The sequence below is a fragment of the Geotrypetes seraphini genome, chromosome 6 (assembly GCF_902459505.1).
Source record: "Geotrypetes seraphini chromosome 6, aGeoSer1.1, whole genome shotgun sequence".
In the NCBI taxonomy this organism is placed as follows: domain Eukaryota; kingdom Metazoa; phylum Chordata; class Amphibia; order Gymnophiona; family Dermophiidae; genus Geotrypetes; species Geotrypetes seraphini.
Genome location: NC_047089.1, coordinates 167,233,841 through 167,259,135, shown reverse-complemented (window position 1 = coordinate 167,259,135; position 25,295 = coordinate 167,233,841).

Below are 25,295 nucleotides of genomic sequence, written 5' to 3'. Positions count from 1 at the left end.
GCCAGTAGGCGTGATTCTTTAAGTGACTTAGGCACCTATAAAGTAGGCCTTTAAAACCCTGACCTACATTGCAGGCGCCTAAGTTTTTAAGTTGGGAGCCATTAAATGTGATTCTGTAATGGGCCTTAGTGCATGCTAATTATTATTATTATTAGTGTGAACTAAGGGCGTGATTCACTAAACTCACCGATCGTGCCCCAACCAGGTTGCGAGCGTTTCCCGACCCGATTCACTAACCTTCTGGCCGATCAATCTCCCACCCAATCCAATCCGCCTATGCAAATGAGGGGAAAAGGCATGCATAAATAGGAAACAAAAAAAACTCTGTGGAGTGACGATGTTCCTAAATGGACTTTATTTGAAAGAGTCAAAGTTCCAAAGGTACACCAAAATCATCCAATTAAAATAATTTCATCCACATAAAAATAAATTCATCCACATAAAAATAGGTTATCCACATAAAAGCCTTAAAGGACCTAGTCCGCTAAGGATACAGGACCCAACACAGTCCGCGTTTCAACAAAAAGTCTTCTTCAGGGGTCCCTGGGGGTCCTATAAAGGTGAATACGTGGGAAACAATTGTGTGGTGAACTGGAAGTGAGACACTGCTTGCGACCCCCAGGGACCCCTGAAGAAGACTTTTTGTCAAAACGCGGACCGTGTTGGATCCTGTATCCCAAGCGGACTAGGTCCTTTAAGGCTTTTATGTGGATAACCTATTTTTATGTGGATGAAATTATTTTATGTGGATGATTTTGGTGTACCTTTGGAACTTTGACTCTTTCAAATAAAATCCATTTAGGAACATCGTCACTCCACAGATTTTTTTTTTTTGTTTTCTCTGGATTTTCTTCTCTTTGGATATCTTGGGGTCAATTCCTTTTGTTTTTTGCCTGATGCATGAGTAGGAAGCCATCGATTCACTAAACAGAAGAAGAAATACAGATTGGGTTTGCCAATCCAAAATGAAGCGACTACTGAGGACCAGTCGCTTACTGTCCAAGGGCCTGTCGCTATAAGACTTTTTTGGACAGGACATTGGAATATCAGGCGGGGAACTTGAATTTCTGGATGAGTCCGCTGTTTGTTCAAACCCATTCTTATCATATATTTAGGAAATTATTGAAAACGTATCTATTTGTTAAACAAGAATGTTGATATTTAAGAAGGTATTTTTTATTAGGCTCTGTATTTTAAATGTACTTTTTATCTGATGTAGAATATGTACATGTATTTTCAGATTTAAGATGCAGTAGTTATAATAGTTGTGTTTTTTGAAATTGTATTTTTTTAACTGAAATGTTTCAGTTCTTCTGTTGTGAACTGCCTAGAACTGCTGGTGGGGTGGAATACAAGAAAATAAATTATTATTATTACTGTCCTTGCTAACTCTCCTGCTCTCTGCCGCCCTGAAATCCCAGTATCAAAATAAAAAATAAAACCATCAAAAGTAAAAAATAAAACTGTACATATGCATCTCCTTTTTTATATATTGTGCAAAAAGCGCAGTGCGAGCCCGTGGGTTTAAAGCGGGGCTGCACAAGGCATGTTCTGTTCCGTGTTCTGTTCTGTAGTCTGGCTGCAAAGCATGTTCTGTTCCATTCTGTCTACACAAATTAAAATGATTCCTGAAAATGTCCACTCGTGGGGCCAGCGAGTAAGCTGCAGCTACCCCTCCCCCTTAGTTTTGACCTCGCTTGTGCGGAGAGCAAGCGCATATGCATATCGCAACTACAGCCAATGAGGATGGTCTGCACATATGTCTAGATCTCTCTGCAGTGATCCATGGGGTCGCAGTGGGGCATGCGTCCGATCATATAATTTGCATGAGGACTCAGTGGCAGCACTCGGCCAAGAAAAGCCCAACAACGATCCAGATTGATGAGTTTAGTGAATCTAGGCCTAAATCCATTAGCACAACTTAGTAAGAGGTCCCCTTTGATTTCAGGAAATGGAAAATCTGTCTGCTTTACTACTTGTATGACCAACTGACAGAGCAATACAACTCTGGAGTACTTACTGCTGTGAATAACTGCCAAAGCCAAACTAGTGAAGGAAAAAAAAATGGAAGCTGTAACCATTTTTTTACCATAGTGTTTCTTGCTTGCTTCGCTATGAGTATTTTTCAATCATTATTATCACCTGTTATGTTAGAATTATTTTGGAATCATGATTGAAAAAGACTTATGTGGGGTCAGCCACATGAATCTTTTGTTTTAAAAATTCTAAGCCAGTCAATAAATACTATCTTTTTTAAAAAAAAATGGCCCAGTTAGACTTTTTGATCAGTTAGACATCTATTTTTTTTTTTTTTTTTTTTTTTGCATTATCGAAAAAACCCCCAAAACAAATAAAAAATGTCCAAAACAAGCTACTTGCATGTAGGAAGGGCCAACATTTTTAATGCACTGACTACACAGACATGCCAGCAGAGCAGTGGGGCACCCTAGGTGGCACTGCTGTAAACTTCACATTAAGGGTGCCAGGTACACATCTCACCATAACCCCGATACATTATATGGTGAACCCTCCAAACCTCCCCCAGAACCTACTGTACCCACATGCCTACCACCTCAATAGTCCTTATGCCTGCAGGTATCACTTATATGGCAGTACAGTGGGGGTTTTTTTCTACCACAAGTGTACTTGTTAGGGTGGCATATAGGCCTGGGAACCCTTCTCTGGTTCAGAAACTTGCTTGCAGCTCTACTAGGACTGGCCATAATATCTGCAGCAGTCATTGAGACAGATATTTGGGGAGGTGGGAGGTGGTCAGTGACCACTGAGGGATTGTGTGCGGGCTATATTGCCATCCTTCCAATGGTCATCTAGTCAGTTTGGGTACCTTTTTGGCCCTTGTTTGTTTTAACGTCCAAATTGTGCCCTGGATGTTTTGTAAAATGTTTGATTATCGCTAAGCCCTAGTGCTAAGCCCACCCTAATCCCATCCAAAACACGCCACCTTATGATTTAGGGCTCCTTTTACGAAGGTGTGCTAGCGTTTTTAGCGTACGCACCGGATTAGCCGAAAACTACCGCTTGCTCAAGAGGAGGCGGTAGCGGCTAGCGCACGCAGCATTTTAGCGCGCGCTATTCCGTGCGTTAAGGCCCTAACGCGCCATCTTAAAAGGAGCCATTAGATGCACTGGAGACGAAGCAACCAGAAAGACTTCTAAAAAATCAGTTTCAAAAATGCCCACTTGGACATTTTGACTAGTAAGATGTCCAAATGCTGGTTTATGCCATCTTTTGAATGTCTATCTTTTTTGAAAATGAGCCCCACAGCCAACAATGAGGAGAGGACCAAGAATCAGACAACCGTAGGAAAATGGCACTAGATGCAATGGAAAAGAAGAAAAGTGAATAATAACCTTTCCCGGTCATTCAAATAACTAGTTTAGAGAGAGTATGATCAAATTGCAGGGAGGGGGTGATTAAACAACTAGCTGCATTTTTATATATCAGAATTAATTCAATATTGGCATAAAGATGTCTGTTCAAAATAGGCCACCAAAATTTTGTTATGGTATAATATTTGCAGTTTTCCAGTGAATGAAACATGCCACTTTCTCGTGCCTTTCTGTTATCAGCACTTGCTAGAAGGAGGACGATATTCAAAGCAATCTAACCAGCCAGAAATGGCTCTTAGCCAGTTAAATCACTTGTTTGGGGCTAACCCAGGGGTAGGCAACTCCGGTTCTCGAGGGCCAGAATCCAGTCGGGTTTTCAGGATTTCCCCAATGAATATGCATGAGATCTATTTGCATGCACTGCTTTCAATGCATATTCATTGGGGAAATCCTGAAAACCCAACTGGATTCCAGCCCTTGAGGACCAGAGTTGCCCACCCCTGGGCTAACCGCTCATTTCTGACGGCACGTAACTGGTTAGTGACACTGAAAATTTCTCGTTAGTGCCCAACTCAAAACTGACTATTTTGGGGTCAGTGGTGTAGTGAGAGAGGTCAGTGCCTGGGGCGGTGGAAACCTTCATTGCCGCGCCATGCGCCTCCACTCTTCCCCGCCACTTGACTGTCCCCCCCACTCTTTTCACTTGAGCAACCTCCTCACCTCCATATACTTCTTGAAATGTTTGTCAGCACGAGCAGCATCTTCCACCTACTGCTCATGCCGGCCACGGCTCCATTCTGACATCACGTCCTGATCCTACAACCAGGAAGTGAAATCAGAAAGGAGCAGGGGCTGGTGCAAGCAACAAGTGGAAGATGTTGATTGCGCCAGCAAACATTTAAGGAGGTACACAGGGGGTGGAGTGGAGGAGGGTGCCAGCGTCCCCTGCATAGATGGCGCCTGGGGCGGTCCTCCCCCTCTTACTATGCCACCATTTGGGGGCATTCTGGGGGTTGAGTCAGCACTTGGCCAGCTAATTGCCAATATTCAGCAGTTCCCAGCTAAGATAGCTGTATAACTAGGATCGCATAAAAGTCAGTCCTATCTTTATGTGGTTCACTGTAGCCAGGTAAAAGTTGAATTTTACACTTAACCGGATATGATTTTGCCAGCTATCAAAACCCAAAAAATCATTCTGGAGCCAAGACCTTGCCTGGCATTGAATTTCTGGCATAATGCAGGTAACAACCAGCCACTGATCCAGGGCAAGCAATGGCTTCCTCCATGTCTGTCTCAAAAGACTATGGACTTTTCCTCCAGGAACTTGACCAAACCTTTTTTTAAACCAGCTACATTAACTGCTCTCACCACATCCTATGGCAAAACATTCCAGAGCTTAACTATTCTCTGAGTGAAAAAATATTTCCTTCTATTGGTTTTAAAAGTATTTCCCTATAACTTCATCAAGTAAAAAATTGATCCACTTGTACTCAATCTACACCACTCAGAATTTTGAAGACTTCAATCATATCTCCCCTCAGCCATCTCTTTTCCAAGCTGAAGATCCCTAACCTCTCTAGAATTTCCTCATAAGAGAGGAGTTCTATTCCCTTTCTCATCTTGGTTGCTCTTCATTGAACCTTTTCTAGTGCCGCTATATCTTTTTTGAGATAATGAGACCAGAACTGAACGCAATACTCAAGGTGCGGTCGCACCATTGAGCGATACAGAGGCATTATAATATTCTTAGTCTTGTTTACCATCCCTTTTCTAATAATTCCTAGCATCTTGTTTACTTTCTTGGCCACCACCGCACGTTTGGCGGAAGGTTTCAGTGTATTGTCCATGATGCCATCCATATCTTTTTCTTGAGCGCTGACCCCCAAGGTGGACCCTAGTATCTGGTAACTATGATTTGGATTATTCTTCCCAATGTGCATCACTGCATTTGTACACATTAAATTTCATCTTGCATTTGGATGCCCAGCCTTCCAGTTTTCTGTGTTTGGAATTTTTTTTTCATTTGATAAACATTACTTCTACCAGGAGAATATACGAGACTGACCTCTAAATTGGGTTCAGCTGGGGCAAGAGTGGTGAACCTCTGTCATCAAGGGCCACAACCCAATTGAGTTTGCAAGATTTCCCCAATGAATATGCATGTGATCTATTTGCATATATTGGAGGCAATGCATGGAAATAATCTTGAAAACCCAACTGGGCTGTGGCCCTTCACAACTGAGTTAGCCCACCCCTGAGCTAAGACTAAAGATATTACATTATACATTTTGCCGTATTGCCCAACAACATCTGCTAGGACTTAAGCCTTTTGGTTTGACATAGTTTCACAGGTGCCCAGTAAACTATTTGTTAGAAATGCAACATCTGCAGACATGGTGTGGAATGGCGCTGCTAAAGTTTTGCTAATGGTCTCGGTCCCATTTGTACATTAGCAGATTCTGCTTAAAAAAATCCAAGCAATATGCCAATATTTCAGTTTCTGTTTCATCTTTGTTCAAAAAATACGTATTTGTAAAATGAGCCTTGAACTCAATTATGATTCTGAGGCTGCTGTCACTGTAGAATCCATTACCAAATATTCAATGCCTTCCCTGCACCATCTGGTGATGCCTCCAGCACAATAACCTAAAAATGCACACAATTGATGTGTTTCATGTTCTGACATCGTCCAACATGAGTGAGGAAAGGCAGAAAGTATAAATAATAGGTTTAATGGGGAGCAAAAGACTGACACATGTTGCTTATTCAGATAAAGAAACAAAGCCAGTCAGAAAAGCTACAACAAATTAAAAGACAGTTTTCTGTTAACTAAACATACTTGACTGCAATTTAGCAACTGGCATTAATAATTTACGTGCTAGACTTAAAACATAATACCCATCCATCAGGTGACAAACTATTCAAATATCATGGTCAAATGCAAACACATTGACATATATGCAATGACTAATGTTGATGACTTAATTGCAGCAGAGGGTTTAGTGACGGAATCTGTATATGGACAAAAATTACCCCAGTCAATATTCAACCCTCCCACCCTCCAAATATGTGAATGAAACAGTACATGCCTGCATGTATGATAGCTTCAGATGTTATTGCTATAAACACCATTTGGCCTTTATCTGCCATCATGTTTCTATGCAGTCAGCCATAGAGATGGTGATTCAGGTCCATATTCTACTCTAACCACTACACTTATGGTGGAATTTGTGGGTTATCCAAACTCCACCCAAATCCCACATGTGAGGTATTACCTGTAGGCATTAGGGTTATTGGGATGGTGTACAGTTGGTTCCAGTAAGTTTTGGGTGGGTTTTAGAGGGCAAACCATACACCATAAGGGGGTTATGTGTACCTGGGACCTTTTATGTGAAGTTCACAATAGTGCCTCTTATGATGCCACTTGCTCTCCTGGAATGTCTGTGTGGCCAATCTAGTACAAATGTTGTCCCCTCCTACACCTCAGTGGTTTGTTCTGTGTGATTTTATTTTGAACAATAAAGAATTGGCTAACACACCTGGTCCTCAGAAAGAAAAAGTCTAAGGGAGTGAGGCGAATCTGTAAATTTGTAAACAATGGACATCAGTATGAGCCCTTGATAGATAAACGTAAACCTCTGGCTCAGGCGATATCTCAAAAGGTGACCAGCACCAGACCGCAGTCTAAATAAGAGTAGCCTCATACATCATATAGTCCATAATGTGTCAGAAAAAATGCAAATCAAATCACACTCCCAGAACCAAATAGACTTTTTTACACCAAGGAGAAGGGGTTATACGGGCATAACACATACATACTCTCCCTGAGAACACACCTTGTGAATAAAAACTTGCCTAATAAATAGAACAATAAATATAATAAATACTATAGATATGCTAGACCATACGGTGAACATATATGATAAAACAATATCTGTGTGTAAAGTGCAAGAAACAGGAAATAAATAAATACCTGACAAATAATTCTAAAAAGAATGCAAAGTGCAAGGTGCTTACCAATAGTTCATAAAGTGCAAAATGTATGGCAAAAATGGAGACATAAAGTGCAAATGCAAACCCCCACTACAAATACCTAATTAAGGTCATATCATACTAAAATGGAAGTGCAACCTGTAGCAAAATAGAAAACAGTATAAATATAAAGTGCAAGTACAAGATCCCACTAACAATCCATTGCTGGGGTCATATCATGTAGAGTACAAGTGCAAATCCTCACTAACAGTTCATAATATGAATGATAACAATTAAAGTTCATAAACTATAAAGTGCCACAAACACGCACACACACGCACCGAGCAAAAAATGATAAATAATAAATACTTAACACTCAGACATGCACGGACACACAGCGGCCCGGATAGAGCCCAATCAAAAATGTCCTAACATCTCAAATCACTCATAGATATCACCACTTTGAGAATCACTAATGAATATCACCACTCTATGAATCACCACTCGACAGAGCTCCGTTTCGCCACTTCGTCAGGAGCAGGGATTGTTTTGAAAAAAGTATATAAAGTGGATGAAAAACCGGCATAGACTACTAAGTCTGACGGTGGAAAAAATCCCAAGGTTCCCTAGCGTACTGCAATCAAAAACGCTAGAACCGAAAAAATAAGACATGGCGGCTTCAGGCTTTAAAGACGCCCTGGAGACCCTGCATGGACAACGCCCAAAATAAAAAAATGTACCAACGTGATGACGTAATGATGTCATAACGCTGCAGTTTGGCTGCCTGGAATGATAACATTCTGTCTAGGAACTTTTTGTAAATACATGATTTCAGGGATGGGTAATTAAAGAGATTTATTCTGCGAGAGCTCTTATTAGAGCTGTTGAGGATGAATTGAGAGGTGAGATAAGTTGGTAGCATCCCAAAGATAGCTTTGTAGCTGATGCAGGCAAACTTGAAGAGTATTCTGGATTCCACCGGCAACCAGTGGAGTATCTGGAAGTATGGGGTGATATGTTCCCATTTTTTTAAACCAAAGATGAGCCGGACTGCAGTGTTCTGAATTAATCTCAGCTTGTTAAGTGTCTTCTTATAAGCTCCCAGATAAATAATGTTGCAGTAATCCAGCATACTCAAGATGGATGATTGTACAAGTAATTGAAAGGATGAATCATCGAAGTATTTTTTAATGATGTGGAGCTTCCATAGGACTGATATACTTTTTTGAACGTTAAATCTGTATGCTTTTCCAGGGTTAGGTGTTTGTCAAGGGTGACTCCTAGTATTTTTATAGTTTGGTCAATTTCGTAATCATGGCCATTCACGTGAATCGTGTTGTCTTTTATCTTTTCATTGGGAGATGCCAGGAAAAATTTAGTTTTTTCTGTGTTCAGTTTTAGTTTGAAGGCCGTCATCCACAGCTCTATTTGCTTTAGGGTATTGGTTAAGAGATTAATAAAGTCTGACGACAGACAGATTAGTGGTAGCACTACAGTAATGTCATCAGCGTAAATGTAAAAGTTGAGTTTTAGGCTTTATAGCAAGTGCCCCAATGTGATAAGGTGAATGTTAAATAGGATCGGAGATAGCGGGGAGCCCTGTGGCAACCTGCAGTTGTTTTTCCAGCTGAAGGAGAATTTGTCTTCGTTGAATACCTGATAGGATCTGAACTCGAGGAATTCCTGGAACCAGTTGTAAACATTTTCTGTGATGCCTAAGGATTCTAAACAGTTCATTAAGATGGTGAGATCCACTAGGTCGAAGGCAGAACTTAGGTCCAGTTGTAGAATCATTGCACTGGTGCCTTGACTGAGAAGGGAATGTAGGTGGTTTAGGAGTGAGGTTAATCTACCGAAAACTATAGACCATTGAGTATAATGGTAGTTTTACAAATGAAGGAAAGATCTCAGAGTTGCCACTCCCAGGATAATATTGTTATTGTCCAGAGGGGAATTGTGGCTTGTGGTATCTTTCATTGATCAACCTTCATTGTTAATTTGTAGTAATATAATTATTCTTTAAATCTACTTTAAAAATTATTAAATGTTACCACTCTAAACTATTTTCTCATTTTCTTTAGGGAGTATTTATCCTATATATTTTTTCTTATTTTTTGTGCAGAAATGCAAATATTTCCTAAAGTGACTAGTGCAAATCTAGCTTATTTATCTAAATATGCTGTGCAAAATAGCAAAATAGCAAAGATAAAGCATCATGAGAGAGGCCTAAAACTGGCACTTATCTGTTAAACATGATGTATCAGAAAAACGGCACATTCATCTAGCCGTAAGAAACCCGTGTATCCCAACCAACAGGAACCCGTTTCGACGCACTCGAGCGGCTTCCTCAGGGTAATATAAGGCAAACGGGTTATATCACATAGCAATCCGGGCTGTTGTTGCACCCGGATTGCTATGTGATATAACCCGTTTGCCTTATATTACCCTGAGGAAGCCGCTCGAGTGCGGCGAAACGGGTTCCTGTTGGTTGGGATACACGGGTTTCTTATGGCTAGATGAATGTGCCGTTTTTCTGATACATCATGTTTAACAGATAAGTGCCAGTTTTAGGCCTCTCTCATGATGCTTTATCTTTGCTATTTTGCTATTTTGCACAGCATATTTAGATAAATAAGCTAGATTTGCACTAGTCACTTTAGGAAATATTTGCATTTCTGCACAAAAAATAAGAAAAAACTAAGAAAATATATATAGGATAAATACTCCCTAAAGAAAATGAGAAAATAGTTTAGAGTGGTAACATTTAATAATTTTTAAAGTAGATTTAAAGAATAATTATATTACTACAAATTAACAATGAAGGTTGATCAATGAAAGATACCACAAGCCACAATTCCCCTCTGGACAATAACAATATTATCCTGGGAGTGGCAACTCTGAGATCTTTCCTTCATTTGTAAAACTACCATTATACTCAATGGTCTATAGTTTTCGGTAGATTAACCTTTTGGGGATCTTGTTAATAGTGGTTAATCTGTTCTCTTGCCCTATACTACTTTGGTTTAGGAGTGAGGCCATAATTGTTTCGGTGCTGAAGCCGGGTCTGAAATCTGATTGGTTGTTCTGCAGAAGGTTGAATTTGTCTAGGTAGGTATTTAGTTCAGTGTTTACCAGGCCTTCCATTAATTTAGCAACAAGAGGGATGTTTGCGACAGGTCTAAAATTGGCTATGTTATTGGATGTTTCTTTGGTGTTCTTTTAATAGGAGTTATTACAATTTGACCCAAGTCCTCTGGAAACTTGCCAATGGTAGTTTGGCTTTGAAGTTGATAGGGGCCGCTTTCATCACATTTGGGGGCAGGGGTCTAGTCTGAAGTATGATTTGGTGTACTTGATGTTGGACGAACTCATGTCGGCTTTAGATGCATCTGGGTCGTGGGGGAGGATGTAGTCCCAATGGGAGTCTTGAGGGTGCAGATCCAGGAACTCATGAATTGATTAAAATCCTCGTCTTGGTTGTGAATAATATCGTAGTGAGACCAGAATTCTATGGGGTTGATCTTGCCTCTGCTGGTGTGGAATTGTGTGGGTTTGTTCTTAACTTTCATTGTGGCAGAGGTTGTTTTCCATTGCCATTCAAATTCGAAATTACATATTTTGTGATCAGACCATAGAGAATCAGACCAGGTTTCTGATATCCATCGAATAGTGGGATTTATTGAGTTTATTGAGGACAGTGATACCTGGTCCAGTTGGTGGCCTTTTTTGTGAGTTGTTACTGGGGGTGGGTTAGGGAAGCCTAGTGAAGCTAGAAAGGACCAAAATTCTGTAGTCTCTGGATGATCCTTAAGCTCTAGATGTAAGTTTATATCTCTGAATAAGAGGTTTTTAAGGCCCTGTTAGAGAATTGCTTAAGAGGAACTCGTGGAATTCTTCTTTGGCTGAGGTCCATTTTTGGGGGGAAATGTAGGCTAGAGTGATTATTAGGGAGTCTGCTAGAAGTTCTGAATGTAGCTTTAGAGATAAGATTTCTAAATTGGAGGAGGAATTAGAGCTTAGAATGGAGCAGTTTAAGTTGTTTTTAAAGATTATCGCAAGTCCTCCGCCCCTGCCTCTTTCTCTTGCTAAGGATAGGATTTTGAAGTTAGGGGGGAGGCATTCTTGGATGATAATGTAGTTATCCGAGAGTAGCCAAGTCTCCGTTAGTAGGACGAAGTCAGGATTGTTGTCAGTTAGCCAGTCATAAATTAGTTGGGATTTGTTCCTCATAGATCTTATATTTAGGTAGGATCCTCTGAGGTTAGAGTAGCATAATGGGACTTTGGGGAAGGGGTGGGAAGAAGCTAAGTTTTTTAGTGCTCGGTCTTTTTTGATGTATGGTCTGGGAGGTCTGCAGAATCTCTGAAGGGCTAGAGTCTGTGTAATCATGGGTTAATGGGGGTTTGGGTTTGGATTTCTGTATGTCTTCTGTAAAACGTCTAAACTAAGATTTAGATTTCATATCGAAAATGCCCCTCCATGCTTGGCTTACAATAAACTGCATGAACTTAGTTTATTTCTCTGTTCTGTTAAATACTGATTATTTTTTTCTTTAGGTGAGTGAAATCAAAGCAATAAAGGAAGATGACAGTTCATTCAGAATGCAAAAAAAGTGTGTATATATATATATTTTGTATAAGCTTGTTCCTAAAGCTAGGTGCCAAATACGTGCATAGGTTACAGGATATTAGCACTTGTGTGTATAATTAAGGCCAATAATTGTAATTTATGTGTATAAGTGCTAGGCTCTGTTCTATAAAGTATGAGCAAGATTCACTTAGGAGGGAATTCTGCGAGGGTCATTTCATAAATAATGCACACTATTTTTTAAATTTACTTGTTTAACTTATTTTTTCAAGTATTTCTTTACAATCCTTCAATATAGTTTCCTTGCTTTGCAATGACCGAGTCCCAATGTCTGGGAAGCTTCATTATTCCATCCAAGACACCGTTTTTTGTTCACTTATCGAATGGCTCAGGTAACGGCGGAAGAAAGCTCTTCCAGAGATGCAAAACGATGTCCATGCATAGGTTGTTTCAACTTTGGAAAAAGGTCGAAGTCTGGTGGACTCATGTCTGGACTGTAGGGTGCATGAGGTAACACCTCAAGCCATCTTTGCGTAGTTTTTCAATGACAATATTCCTTATGTGCAGGCGAGCGTTGTCGTGAAGAATAAGTGGCACAGCAAAGGCAGGATTAACCAATAGGCCAAGTAGGCACATGCCTAGGGCCTCGAAATGGTCAGGGGGGCCCGATGAAGGAGGGCATCAACATTCTTTTTTCTAAACGGCAATGGGCCCCTCCAGCATCAATCGGCAACGTGAGCCCCCCCGATCGGCAATGCAGCCCCCCCAATCGACGGAAAGTAAGACAAGCAAGCAGCGTGGGTAAGAAAGGCAACGGGAACTGTAATTGTGCAAGCGGTGCTGCTTGCCCAAAGCTTCCCTCTGACGCAGCTTCCTGTTTCTGCCTGGGTGCATGGTGGGGTGGGGTGGGGCGGGGCGGGGCAGGGGGCCCAGTGTACTTAGGTGCCTAGGGGCCCTCGACGAATTAATCCTGCCTGGGCACAGCCATGAGCAACTGATGTCGGGTTTTGTGCATTTTTCTGCTTCAAGGTGCCAAAGCAACGATTGGCATTGCTGCTCAGTTGCAATATAGACGGTAGTAAAAGGCTCGAGCCACTGGTGATTGGGAAGAATCGAAATCCTCTGTGCTTCAAAAAAATATTAACGCCTGCCTGTTGAATATGAAAGCAACAAAAACGCATGGATGACGGCGACACTTTGGATTGAATGGTTGCAGAAGCTTGACAATCTGATGAGAAGACGTAGGAGGCGCATTGTAATGCTGTGTGATACTGTGCATCACACAGTAATGACATATAACCAACATCAAACTTAAATTTCTTCTGCCAAACACGACCTCTTTGATCCAATTGATGGACCATGGATAATCGCAAACTTTAAACATCATTACAGGTCGCTCGTCCTAAGATATGTGATGGCAGTGATTGATGCAAGCACGGAATCCAGCCCCCGAGCTGCTGAGCTCGCAAAAAAAAAATGATGGTTCTCAACTCTCTTCACATGGTACGGGAGGTGTGGAGTCGAATCTCATCATCAACGATTTCAAATTGCTATCGACGGGCGAGCTTCATTCACACATCTGATGAGATGACTGAAGCTGACACTTTGTGACACTTCGTGATGACCGCAGCAGTATCTCCATCCTCATCAGACTCTTGGTTGTCTGCAGTGTCCTTTATGACTGTACAGATATCAGAATTAGTGCTGTCAGATGATGTGCGCACATCATTGTCAACGGCGACATACAGCTCAAACTCTTTTTATTGCATTTGACTACAGCGTACTGTGATTTTTCATGACTAAAAAGTGGTACTCGGATTAAGCGCACACCCCGTTTAAGCGCATGTGGTGGTCCGGTCCAAAGGCCTTGCACTTAAGCGGAGTCGACTGTAGTCACCTCTGCACAAGTCACAAGCAAAAGCCAAAGGAAAACAGAAGAGCAGAGCAAGCCTGATTTGCAAAACCCACTTTAATCACAACCAGATATAAAAACTATTACATAGTAACATAGTAGATGACGGCAGATAAAGACCCGAATGGTCCATCCAGTCTGCCCAACCTGATTCAATTTAAATTTTTTTTATTTTATTTTATTTTTTTTAATTTTTCTTCTTAGCTATTTCTGGGCAAGAATCCAAAGCTTTACCCGGTACTGTGCTTGGGTTCCAACTGCTAAAATCTCTGTTAAGACTTACTACAGCCCATCTACACCCTCCCAGCCATTGAAGCCCTCCCCTGCCCATCCTCCACCAAACGGCCATACACAGACACAGACCGTGCAAGTCTGCCCAGTAACTGGCCTAGTTCAATATTTAATATTATTTTCTGATTCTAAATCTTCTGTGTTCATCCCACGCTTCTTTGAACTCAGTCACAGTTTTACTCTCCACCACCTCTCTCGGGAGCGCATTCCAGGCATCCACTACCCTCTCCGTAAAGTAGAATTTCCTAACATTGCCCCTGAATCTACCACCCCTCAACCTCAAATTATGTCCTCTGGTTTTACCATTTTCCTTTTTCTGGAAAAGATTTTGTTCTACGTTAATACCCTTCAAGTATTTGAACGTCTGAATCATATCTCCCCTGTCTCTCCTTTCCTCTAGGGTATACATATTCAGGGCTTATTCATGAAACAGTTTCTTTTTCTCAAAGAGTGTACTGTGCAGTGTTTGTTTTTCAACTCTTTTTTCTTACGGATTTGGCTTTCACTAATTGGTTTGTCAATTTACCTAGCAAGGATTCCTGATGCAGGCAGTAGTTTCTGAAACACGGTCCGTGTCGAGTCTATGATTACCAGAAGCCTATGATTGACACAGCTGTTTCATGCATAGTTTTTATATTTGATTGCGATTAAAGTGTGTTTGAAAACCAGGCTTGCTCTGCTCTTTTCCATTCTAGTTCTATTTGCACTAGACTGGTGGAGCATTGAAGTTGTTACAAAGCCCATAAAACAACAGCTCTGATGGTATATCAGCATGTAGAATATGCACATGTATTTTCAGATTTAAGATGGAGTATTACGGAAGGAATCACGGATTGTTTTAGTGGGGACAAGATGACTCTTTTGTTAGCATGAGAACAGTTTTGGATTTACCATCTTAGGACTTTTAAACCTTATAGTTTGAATGAATTTGTTGAATGTTTGGCTATGAGATTTGTGTTTTCTTTTTCTGATGGTGTCATTATGTTTTTTGAACTTTAAGGAGTGTGTACTGGGGTGGATCCTGCTGGTGAAACAGAGAACCAACATTTTCAAGATTCCCATGGAATATAAGAGTATTTTCACAGTCCTTGAACAAACAACGAAACGGGTGCTATGTCAGGCAGCAAACTTACTCAAATGAATTAAGTCATATTGGATTTTTTTGGGACTTATTTGAAAATTTTTTTAATTCTGGGAATTTTGTATTTATGAAATCAAGAAGTCTCTTATGTAATATTGACTTTTCCATGAAGTAGTCACTATGAAGCATTAGAGATTTATTTGGACACTACTTTGGAATGAAAGGTGATGTAAAGGTGCAGACTGGTGCTGTACTCAGTTTTGGGAAAAACCACAGGGGTATTCCAATTAAAATATTGGACCCCCCAATACTGAGTTCACTCTTCATCCACTAATTTTAAATATCATTCTAATTTTTGTATTAGTATTTATATATAAGGCTGTTTTTGTGGATCATTTAGATTACTTCTAATACATCATACTGGGGAGGGTTTGTATTGTCAGTGACTCAAAATGTGGTGCCAGAAAAAAATTGAATTGTGCTTAGCGCTGAGTCTCACAACTGACTTTAGATGCCAGATCTACATCTGCTGAAGCCTGGTGTAAATGTTGGCACCCAAGTTAGGTGCACTGAGGTTGCATTCTACTTGTATAACTATGCGTGCAACTTTTCGGAATGCCCCCTTTCGTGTTACTTGCTAGTAGAGGTACCTTATACAGTAGAAAAGCGTACAGCCAGATAGGCAAAAATTTTTAATGTGCCAATTAATTTCAATAATTGGTTCTTAGCACTCAATTATTTATAGGTACTTATTACTCAAGTAAATTGGATGCAAATCTGGCTATCATATATAGAATCTGGGGGGGTATTGTATACCTGCATGGAGACCTATAGATGGGTACAACATTTACAGGCCATGGTCATGTTGCCATGCAATGCGCACAGCTTATGGAATACTGTCAGTTGCATGCCAATTTACGCTGGCCATTGTCTTCCCATAAGCAGGCATTCCAAAGTTTTGGCACTCTAACGAGCCTTTATGCTAGTATTCTAAAACAGTTTAGATACTCCTACGTACCATTATAGAACTGGCACCAAGCTTGTCCCATTGTTCATTGGCTTCCCCTCTGTTTCTAAATACAATTCTGTACTCCTCTTACTGACCTACTGTAAATGCACTCAGCTGCCCCTCATTATCTTCACTTATCTCCCCCTATATTCCGCTGGTAAGTTCCTTCTATCTGTGCCCTTCTCTTTAACTGCCAACTCTAGACTCCATCCCTTCTACTTTGCCGCGCTGTATGCTTGGAACAAGCTGCCCGAATCCCTACGGCGGGATCCGTCTCTGGCAGTGTTCAAGGCCCTGTAAAAAGCCCACCTCTTCGAGCCCACCTTGGGTTCTGCATCCCCAACCCTATATGTCATGTCTGTGTCTGACCAAGTTAGATTGTAAGCTCGTCTGTGAAGGGACCATATAAAAATGTCAAACTGTACAGCACTGTGTACACCTTTCAGTGCTATATAAGTGATTATTATAAGTAGTAGAATAGCCCAATATACTTTATAAAAAGATACTACTTAAGTCAAATTATTGATAGAAATTTTACATTATTAAATTATCCTTTCTGTTGTTTAGAGTGAGGGAATCTAAGCAAAAGTTTAATAATATAAGGCTCAGGATATATTCATTTAATTTATTTTGTCACAAGATTTTGTTGATTTATAAGACTGACTGACATCTCTGGTACTCTATTGATTTTCAGCAATAATATGCACTGTTAAAGGACACAGCCTTGCATATCAGACTCCAGGGCATGTTTAAATGATTTATTTGAACAAGCCTGGATCAAATTTAAAACACAAGGGCAAAGGGCCCATTAAATTTGGCCACTACTCAAGAAGTATTTAAATGAATCAGTTTACTGCAGATCCTGGAATGTCTTATTGCAACTTTTAAGATGTTAAGATAAAAAATACAAATAATCGATTTGCCGTTAGCTCATGGGCCATTATTGAAAAGGACTTACCCGAATAACAACACCTTCTATCTAGATAAATATCACTGATCGGGGCCATTCAGCAATTTTCAGTGGCTTTTTTGAGATAATAGCAATGAAAATGATCATAAACTGCCCCAGCAGATAGTACTGGGATGGTCTGAAGAGGAGAGTGTGGGCAGAATTGGGAGATTAGGATGTTGCCATTATTATCTAGACAATAGTGGTGGTTGTTGTTTTACTTAGATATTCAACATTAATATCCAACAGCTGATGCTGAATATTCCGCTATATAACTATTTAAACACTGGGCCCAGTGTTTTAAATAATGCTGACTGCTGAGTTTAAGTACTGACTCCTCTGTCTTTTATTTTTGAATCATGAGGCAGTGCCTTACATATATAACTATTAAGGATCAACAAAATGGCCTGTTAATGCATGTGGACCTCATTTACAAACACAGGAAACATTTACCTAACCTATGTGCTAGATACATAGCCACTCCGATGGAACATGCTGGTCCAGGTCCCTTCATTTATTGCACCGAGTCACACTGATAATAAAGCAAGGAAGGCGAACTGCTGACTCCATGTCAGGCACTGATGTCAAATGCCATTCTTCAGGACTTAATGAAGATTCCAGCTCTGGAACACAGAATCCTGTTGCTGCTAAGAGCCCAAACCAATTTCAGCCCATCCCCAGCAACAAAGATATCAATGAGTTCTACCAAAGAAAACTGAAAGGCCTCCTATGAACAAATCTATACCTTCCCTTTGCATTTAATCATTATGTGATGACACACTTGGGACATATCATTCCCCTGGAGTCATCTCATTTCTCCTAACCTCGTTCTATCCGTTTTAGACTTTACAGCATATTATTGATTTATTAATAAACTATAGAACATGGCCTGTTCATCCACATTTGAGAATAAACAGCACAATGAAAACTATGGTCCTGATTCTATAAATTGGACCTAGATCAGGGAAACCTAGCCAAGTTCTGTGCAGAATTCAAAATCGGTGTCAGTAGCATCTGTGTTAGGTGCTGGTAAATTAGGCCAGGAAAACCAGTGTCTAACATTATGATGCCTACCAGTGCCTAAGCTGAGTTAGGCACTGTTATGTGCGATTCTATAAATGACACCTAGTGGTTGATTGACAACCACGCTGAACGGTGTCTAGGAGTCAGGTGACACTACATTTTCGGTGCCTACCTTTGCCGAAAGCTGCAATTCTGTAAACGGCACCATGGTGTGACTGACATGCAATTGGCGGCCGTTTTTCAGGCGGCTGCTGATTACGGCACCATTTACAGAATCCGGCCCTATGTGCCTGTATAGAATACATGATAGGATATATGCTAACGTGATGAATAAAATGATACATTTTTTTGAGTCTTGGGGCTCCTTTTACTAAGCCACGTAAGGGCTTTAACGCGCGGAATAGCGCGCGTGACATTGCCGCTTGTACTAGACCTTAATGCCAGCATTGAGCTGGCGTTAGTTCTAGAAGCGTAGTGTATGGTGTAGCGCATGGTAATTTCTTGCGTGCGCTAAAAACGCTAGCGCATCTTAGTAAAGGGAACCCTTAGTAGCTTTATTGAGATTGAAAAATATAATAAAGTCACAAACACATTCGTAATAGTATAATGAAAGGAACAATGAACTTGTGAGTGTGTGGCACAGTGGCTAAAGCTAAAGCCTCAGCAGCCTGGGGTTGAGGATTCAAACTCACGCTGCTCCTTGTGACCTTGGGCAAGTCACTTAATCCCCCCATTGCCCCAGGTACATTAGATAGATTGAGAGCACACCGGGACAGACAGGGAAAATTGCTTGAGTACCTGAATAAATTAATGTAAACCATTCTGAGCTCCCTTGGGAAAACGGTTTAGAAAATTGAATAAATAATAAAAACATTTTAAAAAAATAATGTGGATGGTCTAAGAGTACAGTTAACATAAGATGATAATATTGACCATTTTGCTTTAACTTTAAAAGAAAGTTTCATCTTTGCAAACCTATTGATTCTACCAGTGAGTATGGTGGATTTTTTTAGGTCTTTCTATGAGTTTAGAATTATTTTAATGACTAGAGAAATTAGGGTATGTAATAATAGGCACTCACTTTGATTTAAAGTTGTCAGAAAGCAGATGGATTGCATTATGCTTTAAAGTATTCTGACAGTTGATGGAAAATATTTGACAAATAACAGACCACATGTCATACCAATAGGTTTGAACAAATGTGCAATTAAATAACATATGCTACCTAGCTATTTTGAGCAAGGCCAACATTGATTAGATATACAGTAGACGGGGTTGTTTGATGTGATCTAATAAATAATGACACTGGTAAGCCGTAGCTTCATGCTTCAAAGAATAGAACAAACAGGATCGATATGGATTCAGTTCAATAAATGGCACCCAAATGTGGGTGCCAATGAAAATTAGCACTAAATGCTATTATATAAATGCACTCGGCACTGGGCACCATTTGTAGAATAGTGTTTGGTGCGGGCACGAGGATTTGCCCTGAGTAAAACCTGGTTTAAATTCTCATGCCTAAATTACACACAGATCTACCTTATTCTATAAAACTGCGTGCAAATTCCAGGAACGCCTCTGCTCTGCCCATGCCCCTCCCATGGCCCTGCCCCCCTCTTTTGATCCCTGCGTAAAATGTATGTGTGGATCCTGTCACCTAAAGATGTGCCTTCAAATTTCATTTAATGCCAATTAGTGCTGATAATTGATTATTAGCACCCAATTATTGGTGCTAATTGACTAGTTCATCAATTAAATTGTGTGTACACAAACATATTTGAAAGTGCAATTTCAAGTGCCTTATAAAGAATTAGGGTAATAGTGACCAATTGAAAGAAACATTTAAGGGCCCTTCTACTAAAATGCAATACGGTGTGGGCTTATAGGGCCTGATTCTCCAAAGTGCGTCCCGATTTTAGGCAGCTGTAGGCGTCCTACAGCTGTCTAATCAGCCAATCGGGATGCATGTTTTTTAAAAAAAAAATGCTCCCCAGGCAGGCCTGAAGGCGCCTTCGGGAGCCTAGGGAGACCCGCAAGACGCCTAAGCTCGCCTAAGAGCCTTAAGCAAACCTAGGCGGCCCTACGCGTCTCCCTAGTAGAGGAAGAGATGCTTACAATGTAGGCCAACAAAATGCTGGTCTAGATTGTAAGTAGACGCGGCCGCTATACTTACTGCGGCAAGGGATCTCTCTGCTGCTATAAGTATAGTGGGCCGCGGTTGCCTGTCCAATTGCTGGCAGGAGGGTGCCCAATCCCTCCTGCCAGAAGATGCCCCCCACGACACTACCGACCGCCCCCCTCCGACACTACCGACCGCTCCCCCCCGACACTACCGATCGCTGGCAGGAGGGTGCCCAATCCCTCCTGCCGGAAGACGCACCCCTCCGCACCCCCCTCGCGCTAACAGCCCTCAAACCTCCCCCCAACCAAACTAACCTTTCCTTGTTGGCCAGACGGGACTTGCCCATCCAGCCACAGGTCCGTCTCATCGAAATGAGGCGGGCCCGCCCCTTCCCAGCCCATCCTTCCGAAGCCTAAGGCCTGATTGGCCCAGGCTCTAGAAGCCTGGACCAATCAGGCCTTAGGCATAGCGGGTTCGCCCATCCCCACTTCATCAGTCCAACCTTTATTAATTATTCCTTTAAACTCATTTGTTAATCTTCTTATTTGTTCTTTATATATTTTCATTTTCAATATATTAATATCAAACAGAAGAACATCACTTAGCTTTATAGTGATCTGTCCTTCATTCACCTCTCCCAACATGCATGTTTCATAATGAAACTTTCTTCAGGATCGAGGGAAACATTTGAGGGAGCCAATATAACCTTATAAGGTTGAATAGGCTCCCTCATATGTTTCCCAGACACCCCTCCACACCTCCTGACATCCCCCCCAGTCCCTTCCCGACATCCCCACAACCCCCCGTATCTTTTTATGAAACATCAGCAGGAGGGATGCCCTCTTCAAAATGGTGGCCCTTGTTCCTCCCAGTGCATCTTGGGATGCACTGGGAGGAGCTTAAGACTCTAAGTTAGGGGTGTCCAACCTGTGGCCCGAGGGCCGCATGCGGCCCCGTGAAGTATTTTGTGCGGCCCCGGTCGAGGGCAATGCAGTGTTTTCCTCTGCTGGATGTTTACCTGGGTGTTTACCATCTTGCTGGCTCCCTCCTCTGTCTTGCTGCAGCGTTTGTGCGGCCCCAGAAATTTTTTTTTCGGCCAATACGGCCCAGGGTAGCCAAAAGGTTGGACACCCCTGCGTCTAAGCCAATCAAGGCTACCTTATTCCCCTCCCAGTATACTTATAAATATAGGTTCTGAAATATTGACTTAAGATGCATGTTTGGCAACACATACGGCCTCTTTTACAAAGCCGCGCTAGCGGCTGTTCTGTGCTAACGGCCCCGAAGCCCATAGAGATTTAAAGGGCTTCGGGACTGTTGTAAAAGAGGCCGATAGATGTCTAAATAGTTGTGTTTCCTCTGTTGATATTATCCACATTTTTCTTTTAAAAAATGAATGCTTCTTCTACGCGTAACACATCCTGCATACATTTTAAAACAGGTTCTGTGTCAGCAGTTCTATTGTTCTAAAATACTACTGGAATGATGCATGTCCTAAGATGGACATTTCAATCCAGTTTCCATATTTTACCTAAATAGAGCTTGATTTGTTGAAAGCTTTTTCATTGTTTGCAGAACCATGTTATGGCTTAACTGTGTAGTCATAGCAATAATCCCATTAGAACAGTCAAAGTAAGGAACATGTAAGATATTTTCCCGATTGTCCACCTCACTGCAAATTCCTCTCAAAACTCCTGTTTTCTCTGGTTAACCAGCATTCCATTTCTGTGACAAGAAGAAATTAAGGCTGTAGCCTTTTCATTTTTCCACTTTGTCATGCCATTACTTTTCTCATTAAACACAGATTAGAGCCTTGGAAATAAACTTAGGTGTCAAACTCAGCCACTGGCTTCACCTAGTACAGTATACAAGCCAGAAAACATTTATTTAAGGAGAAAAATCAATAGCACTAGTCAGGAATTTGTAAAAGAAAAAAAAAAAAAAGGTCTATCTTTAGATTTTTATCGGTTAGCTTGTTTGGAGGAAGGAGTGACCTAGTGGTTAGAGCTACAGTCTCAGCACCCTGAGGTTGTGGGTTCAAATCCTGCACTGCTCCTTGTGACTCTGGACAAGTCACTCACTCCTCCATTACCTCAGGTACAATAGATAGATTGTGAGCCCACCAGAACAAATAGGGGAAAATGCTTGAGTACCTGATTGAAGACCACTTAGATAACTTGCCTCCCCTTCCCCTTTTTACAAAAGTCCGGAAGAGGTTTGTAGTGCTGGCCGGTGCGCTGAATGCTCTGCGCTGCTCCGACACTCATAGGAACTCATGTCTTGCAGAGCATTCAGTGCGCTGGCCGGCACTAAAAACCTCTTTGCTTTTATAAAAGGGGAGGTTTGATAGGCAGTATATAAATACTACTACTACTATTATTTCTATAGTACTCCCAGACACACGCAGCGCTGTACAGAGTCACAAAGAAGACAGTCCCTGCTCAAAAGAGCTTACAATCTAAAGAGACAAGAAAGACAAACAGGATGCCATGGATACAATTAAGGGGAACAGATAATCTGCTGGCTAGGTTGGTGGGCAGTGAGTAGGGTTTGTATTGAAGAGTATAAAAAAAAAAGGTGGGTTTTCAGTCTGCTTTTAAACAAGGTAAGTGAAAGGGCTTGGTGGACAAACTCGGGTAATTTATTCCAGGCAAAGGGGGCAGCTAGATGAAAGGAACGAAGTCTAGAATTGACAGTGGAGGAGAAGGGTACAGCTAAGAGCAACTTATCTGAGGAATGGAGTTTTCTGGAAGGTGTTTAAGGCGAGAAAAAAGAGGGGAGATATTGAGGGGCAGCAGAATGAACACACTTATAGGTTAGCAATAGGAGCTTGAACTGTATGCAAAGGCAGATAGGGAGCCTGTGAAGTGATTTAAGGAGAGGGGTGACATGAGTGTAGCGAGGTTGGTAGAAGATGAGGTTTGCAGCGAGGTTGGCAGCAGAGGTTTTGCACAGATTTCAGGGGGGGGGGGGAGAGGCGGCACTGCCGGAGACCAATAATTTAAGCGTGAGATTACGAGAGTGTGGACAAGGGTACCTAACATAAATAAATTGTTGTAGAACTATACTGTAAGTCCAAACTTTTAATGCCTATTTCTAGTTTAACTTCCTTCTAAAGCCTTAATAACTTTCTGGATTATAAGTTAAGCCTGGGACTTCTTTACCCTAGTAGTTCTAACTAAATTTCTGTAGCCAAATAAGACATGATAGTATTTGTTCATAATAAGCAGTGCTTTGTGTCTGACAAAGGGTTAATGGGCCAAAACAACTCAGAGAAAGTCAATAGTATTGGTAACCAGCAAAGCCATCCCTAAATATCAACATTCCACATTCTCCTAGCACATCTGGAATTTAACTGGACAAAGTTTTCTTTCATATAAGACTGTTTGTTGTTCTATGAGATTGATGCTGATAATATTGGCTTTCAGGGTGACAGATTAGCATCACCAGTTAATTACAGCTATTAGTAGATAAATATCGGTAATTCAATCACTACAGTAATTTCTTTTCCAATAATAAGATTTACAAATGCACGTGATTAAGTAATTAGCTCACATCTCTATAGATTACAGTTCCCCAGAGTCCTCGCTGTTGTTTTGCTGAACATTACAGTATTCAATTTAAAGAATAATTTTTCACATATTTTTTTGAATGAGATTAATTTGTACTAATGCAAAGTCAGACTTATATGACCTTACATAGTTCAACACTCTGAAATGCACTCCTTTTTAATTGTATCTGATTCCCAATAAATCTTAGATTCTTTTGTCCGTATGACGTGCACCAGGGAATAAGGGCTTGGTTCATTCAAATTCTCTTTGACCTCTGCAGGCAGAATAATGGGCAACAAAACTCAAAGAGTAACTGTCATAAAAACAATATTTGGCAATGGTAATAATCACAAAGGATATTACAAATAGTCAAAAGAAAAATATTTGGATTACATAGGAAGAGTAACCAAAACAGATGTTCATTAATACCTTCCACTCAGTCTACAGATACACTGACAAATGCACTTAAATCTATTCCTTACTTTAATTTGCCTCGCTGAATCCTTCTACCCCAAATTACAAGCAATTTCCACTAAGGGTTGTATAAGCCTGGGCTGGAAGATTAATATAGCTATCACATTGTGTAGCTCCCACAACTTCCTAAGCGACTGACTGTGGCATGTTTAAAATGATCTGTACACTAGTGAATCTATGCACAATAAATATTCATATCTTTTTTTATCTCATAATAGGCCAGATTTTATAAATGGTACGCCCCCACCTGGAATACTGCATCCAGCACTAGTCGCCGTTCTTGAAGAAGGACACAGTTCTACTCGAAAGGGTCCAGAGAAGAGTGACTAAAACGGTTAAGAAGCTGGAGGAGTTGTCGTACAGTGAGAGATTAGAGAAACTGGGCCTGTTCTCCCTTGAAAAGAGGAGACTGAGAGGGGACATGATTGAAACCTTCAAGATAATGAAGGGAATAGACTTAGTAGATAAAGACAGGTTGTTCACCCTCTCCAAGGTAGAGAGAATGAGAGGGCACTCTCTAAAGTTAAAAGGGGATAGATTCCAAACAAACGTAAGGAAGTTCTTCTTCACCCAGAAAGTGGTAGAAATCTGGAACGCTCTTCCGGAGGCTGTTATAGGGGAAAACACCCTCCAGGGATTCAAGTCAAAGTTAGACAAGTTCCTGTGGAACTAGAACGTATGCAGGTAGGGCTGGTCTCGGTTAGGGCGCTGGTCTTTGACCTGGGGGGCCACCGCGGGAGCGGACTGCTGGGCACAATGGAGCACCGGTCTGACCCAGCAGCGGCAATTCTTATGTTCTTATGTTAATTAGGTACCGGGAAAAATCTGTTCTCAGCACTGTTCAATAAAGGACACTTCAGGATGAACACCCTTTATTGAATAATGCTTATCATGGTTTTCTGCGCCCAACTGTGCATGCGAGGACTTATGCCTGCTGAAACCTGGTGTATATCCTGGTATAGAAGTTGGGCACA